Source organism: Aethalodelphis obliquidens, unplaced genomic scaffold (assembly GCF_003676395.1).
Source record: "Aethalodelphis obliquidens isolate GAN/ISIS:26980383/991018 unplaced genomic scaffold, ASM367639v1 scaffold6, whole genome shotgun sequence".
NCBI lineage: Eukaryota > Metazoa > Chordata > Mammalia > Artiodactyla > Delphinidae > Aethalodelphis > Aethalodelphis obliquidens.
The window spans coordinates 16647308-16653300 of NW_020837950.1; the positions used below are offsets into that span (position 1 = coordinate 16647308).

Here is a 5993-nt window from a genome sequence, read left to right on the forward strand (position 1 = left end):
AATAAATAATTGTTTAACAGGAAAAGACTCTGCCAATCTACTTTCAAAATGGCTATACAGCTTTGCCTTCCAAACAGCAATGTATGAGAATTCTAGCTGTCCCAAGAGAGGGAAGAGACAATATACAGGTTGGCAGAAAATACTTGCAAATCAAATATTTTAACAGGGCTTAGTGTCCAAAATATATAAAGAGTTCTTAGATCTCAATGAAAGAAGACAAATAAGCCAATCAAAAAACTGTAGGTCAACTCTCTTCCCACCAAGATGTCTATCATTGTGCCATTTAAAGCCCTACATGGGGCCGAGGGCCACGTCAGGACAGGTGAGACAAACACCAGCAAGGTGTATAAAGGTAAGCTCATTGAGGTGAAGCACAGCATGGACAGGTAGCTGTCCAACATCACAGTCCAAAGACAGCCTAGTGGCACAGCTGGAGCAGGTGTACATCCATGGCAGCAAAATCTGCCTTCCGATTTTGCCTGACATGCTGAAAAATGCACCCATGTTAAAGAACATGAAAAATACAAACCAAGGCTCTGGGGCTGGCCAGGGAAAAACTGCTATTCTGAAGGCCCAAGTGGCTATGGGAAGAAGAGAGAGGAAGGGCATATGGAAATATCTTCCAGAAGCAAAGACAATTTTATCTCTGGAATGGAACTTCGCCCTTATTTTTGCTTGTAGGTTATCTGGGTTCCAGGGTGGAGGTGGGGCTACATGCTTATGTATATGTCCTAGGTGTTTGTTTGTTTTTGACATCTTTCTCTTTAGGTCAGGGGAAATGTTTAACTAAATAAATATGGGTGTTTTTTTTTTCTGAGAAAAAAAAGATGAAGTTGGTCAAAAAGTGAAAATTCCAGTTATAAGATACATAAGGACTAGGTATGTAATGAATGTGACAACTATAGCTAACACTGACGTACGATGCATAGGAAAGCTGTTAAGAGAGTAATTTCTAAGACTTCTCATCACCAGGGGAAACATTTTTTCTTTTTTCTTTCTTTTCTTTTTGTTGTATCTATATGAGAAGATGGATGTTAGCTGAACCTATTGTGGTAATCCTTTCACAGTATATGTAAATCAAACTATCATGCTATATGACTTAAACTTACACAGTAATATATGTCAATTATTTCTCTATAAAACTGGAAAAAATAGGCAGAGGACTTGTATAGACATTTTTTTTTAAAGATATACAAAGAGCCAACAAGAGCATGAAAAGATTCTCAGTATTATTTGTCATTAATGAAATGCAAATCAAAATGACAGGGAGATACCACTTCACATCCACAAGAGTAGCTATAATAATAATAATAGTAGAAATGAAACATTACTGCTGGCACTGTTGAAACAGTTTTTAGCAGTTTCTCAAAAAAATTAAATGCAGTATTACCATCTAACCCTGGAATTCCACTCTTAGCTTATATACCAAAAGAATTAAAGACAGGTAGTCAAACAAATACTTGTACATGAATGTTCATGGAGACACTATTTGCTTTAGCCAAAAGGTGAAAACAATCCAGATCTTCATCTACAGATGAGTGGATAAAGATCATGTGGTATATACATCAATGGAATATTATTCAGCATAAAAAGAATGAAGTGCTGATACATGCAACAATGTACATGAACCTCAGAAATATTTTGCTAATCTCAAAAAAAGCCACACATAAAAGGTCACATATTGTGTTATTGCATTTATATAAATATCCAAAATAGGTAAAGCCATAGATAGAGACAGAAAGCAGATTAGTGGGCTTCCCTGGTGGCGCAGTGGTTGAGAGTCCACCTGCCGATGCAGGGGACGCGGGTTCGTGCCCTGGTCCGGGAAGATCCCACATGCCGTGGAGCGCCTGGGCCCGTGAGCCATGGCCGCTGAGCCTGCGCGTCCGGAGCCTGTGCTCCGCAGCGGGAAAGGCCACAGCAGTGAGAGGCCCACGTACCGCAAAATAAATAAATAAGTAAAATAAAAAATTTAAAAAAAAATTTAAAAAAGAAAGCAGATTAGTGTTGCCAGGGGCTGGGGCAGGGGGTGGGCGGGGGTGGTCGATGAGGAACTTAAAAGGTATGGGTTTTTCTTTGGAGGTGATGGAAATATTTCCTACACAACCTACATAGAGGTGGTGGTTTTACAACATTGTGAATGTATTAAATGTCACTGAACTGTGTATTTTAAATGGCTAGTAATTTGTTCACAGAGTGATGGTCTTATGTTTACCACAGCAAGAGAGGGCAAGCCCGAATGCTCAAGAACATTTGAATCTTATGCCAGCATCATGTTTGCCAAAGTCCTATTCAACAAAGCAAGCCATCTGACTAGGCTACATTCAAGGGGTGAGAAAATAGAATCCAGATCTTGATAGAAGGAACTGTAAACTCACTTTGCCAAGGGGTGTGAGTACAGGGATGCGAGGAAGTATTGTGGCCATTGTTTTAATCCACCCGCCACAGTAAAAGTGTTTTCTCCCAAAATAAATATCATAATTGCAATACAAATAAAGTAAACGTTTATAACTAAAATGCAATGCTATGAAATAAATGCCTATAATACTACCTACTGTTTATATATTATTTTCATACCATACTCAAATGAGATAAATAATTATGTTATTTGAGCAATTTTGCTAACACGTTATTACGTATAAACAAATCAAAAAAATCAAATCTGTGAATTTAAGCAATTTAAGCCAACCCAGCATTAATCTTTCCTCAACCTAGCCTTCTCCCTTCTGCACATCACATGTCGCTAGCCATCTGGAAGTAAAGTGGGTCAGTGAACTCTGGAAAATAATCAGAAGCTAAGTTGACAATATAGTAGTTAAGATGTTTAATTTTGTGTGCCAACTCAACTGACATCCTCTGTCTCTTAGCCCAAGGAATTCAAAAGTTGTTCTTAGTAACTCTGTGAGAACTGAAGCACCTGACAATTAACTAAGTACTCAGGTATTTTAGGATTTAATGGGTGGAGCAGTTTCCTGAGAATCCACATGTGTAAGCCAGGTTATCTTTCTCTCCCAGATTTTTTTTATGCTTTGAGTTTTAAAAATTTCTCCAGGCTCTAGTAACTTGAGTGAAAGTGGCATGTCCTGAAACCTAGTTTGTTGCCAGAGATCTACTTTCAATCTTGTATCTAACAGCAGTTTGCTTTGGGGTTTTGTTGTTTTATTTTTGCACGTGTTTGTTTATGTTTCCTCCCTTCCCCCTTCCCTCCTTCTTTCCCTCCCTCCCTTCCTCCCTTCCTTCCTTCCTCTTTCCTTACTTTCTTCTTTTCTTCCTTCTTTCTCTCTCTCTCTTCCTCCCTCCCTTCATTCCTTCCAGCCTTCTTTCCATTGCTTGCTTTCCTGAAAGCATTTAAGTGAATTCTAAAGGTTTATGCATCACTTAGCCAATTCAGCCTTGGTGAGATGCCCCAGAATAAACCCCTCTGTGATTTCATGGCTGCTTTTGTTTTTTTCCAAGAATATTGTTGTAGAAAGAGGCTGAATGACTTCTATTTTATTTTCCAACTTCTTCCCTGCAATCTTTAAATGAGCGTGCAACTGGAAACAAAAATACTAAAAAATATTCTCACAGTAGTAGACCTTTTTAGAATACTCTCTTACAAAGTATGATCTGTAGAACTCCTTGTCACCTAGCTTCCATTTTTTAAATATGGAAATCCCTGATCATCCAGCCAAATGATTAGTCACTCTTCACATACTGACATATATCCACACCTCTTGTCTCTCCTTCCAGGCAAAGAGAACAGGCATACAATACTTAAAGTTTTAGCAATTGGAAAGATATCCTTTTCTCTCTCTCCTTCAGACTACATCTGAGGGAGCTGTCTACTGCAGTAGTTTTGGTAGGTGACAGTATATCTTGCAGAGCCAACTAAGTTTGAAATTTTAAAGCTGTGCATGTCAGCTGAAAGGAAGGTGGCAATACAGCAGAAGTAAGATACTGGAACGATCAGTTGTCAGCTCAGGCAAGTATTCGTGTATTCAGGAGTTCTGGGAGCCTTTCCCTCTATGTAACTAGTATGCCAGTTCTACTTGGTAATGATATATTGCTAGCCACAAATACCTTTATTGTTTGAAACGTCCAAAGAAATGCAGTTTTTGAAGAGCAGCTTAGACTTTAAGGCCCTATGGAGATCAATCAAAGAGGGAGACTGTGATCCTCAAAGAGAAAATAGTTATTTGAGAAAAAGGGCATGTTTGTGCTCCAAAACTACAGTGGTCTTCTGTGTAATTCTCCAATTAAACCTTGCTACTTCCTCCAGAGAGAATCTGAATTTTCCACTTGTTGATTCAAATGTCAAGCAATAGAGCTGTTTTTTATGCAGACAGGACAGTGGAGACTCTTTCTCAACTCTGAGATCGCTTAAACCAGGCAGCCTTACAGTTTTCTACAATAAATAGGGTGGGGAAGTGATTTCTAAATGTGCCAACCTATTTCTTTTAAAATCCCGAAGGCCCAACATGTTTTTACATTTTGCCCAGTACACTGGATTCAAAGTTTAGAAAACTTTCATTACTTTCATTTTGGAAGGATGTCACAGTAAGCCCCAGACCGCTGGATTCCCAGAAACTTCAATGAAGGGAAAGTCCATGCATTTTGAAAGAGCTTTGCTTCCACTCTTTGGAAAGCATATCTCTTTTATAATTATGGTGAAATATATATTAAAAGGGAATATGTTTAAAGAAAAATAGTAAATAAACACCTCTGTACTGAACAATGCCAGTACTTCTTTCCTTCTGCGTGACCCTCCTTGATTACATGTGCCTTTCTCCTTCCAAAGAAGACAAATGTACTGAATGTTATTAATTTTTCCCTTTCAGTGTTTGGATGTTATCACTTATGAATCCATTCTATATAAACTGTTTAATTTTACTATTTTTGTAAATGGAAACTACTATATATATTATGTATTACATAATATTATACATATATGTATTCTGTGACTCTTTTTCACATTTAAGAGATTCATTAAAAAAAGAGATTCATTAATATTAATGCATATAAATACCATTTATTTATTTTACCCACTATATTTTATTATACATGTGCATACAGTATGTTTATCCATTTTACTGTCCATAAACATTTGGATTTGTTTCACATTTTCCTGAACAAGTTTACTATCCCCTGTTATACAGTGAAGAAACAACCAAAGAATGTAATTATTAGATTATAAGATTCAAAGTTACTAGTTAGTGCCAAAATGTGGATTACTCTACAACCTATACAGGTTCAGAAATTGTTGGAAATTATACTGTTTACTTGACTACAGGTGTGAAATGGATTTCTCATTGTAAATTTAGTTTGCATTTTCTGATTATTAATAAGCTTGAGTGAATTTTTAAATATTAATGGACCACTTTTTTCTCTCCTGAGAAATGTTATATTAATTATTGTCATTTTTTTCTTATTGTATATTTTATTTTTTAAAATAATTTCCACATATATTTGGTATACTATATATTTGGTATAGTATATTTGGTATACTAATCAGGTACAAATATATTTCCCCTTCTCCCAGTATGTGGCTTGACTTTTGATCAACTTAACATCTTATTTTAATAAATCAATTATTCCTTTCATCATTTGTTCTGTGTGTCTTATTGAAGCAATTCTTCCTTACTCCAGAAAGGAATTATTAAAGAAACAGAAAAACTAAATCTAAATTTTATATAGAAGAATGGTCTTTTCTCAGGATAGACAAATAGACAAACGAAATGCGATGAATGTTCCAAAATTAGAATGAATTTAAAGATTGTTTTCACAAAACAGACATTTAGTAATACTGAGACTTCTAATCCAGACATGGTATATTTCTGCATTTGCTTATATTTCAATCACCGTATTCTCCATAATAGTCTTGCATGTATTGAATTACAATTTTTTATACATATTTAATGACATTTTTTTCTTAGATTTAGATATATATCCTAAAATATACCCCTCCACACACACACACACACATACACACACACACACACACACACACAATG

General features: G+C 36.1%; 1 pseudogene; it reads left to right on the forward strand.

Moving 5' to 3' along the window:
- Positions 1-264: 264 nt before the first annotated feature.
- Positions 265-5993, forward strand: part of LOC113619238 (small nuclear ribonucleoprotein Sm D3 pseudogene) — a 33656-nt pseudogene continuing 27927 nt past the window's right edge.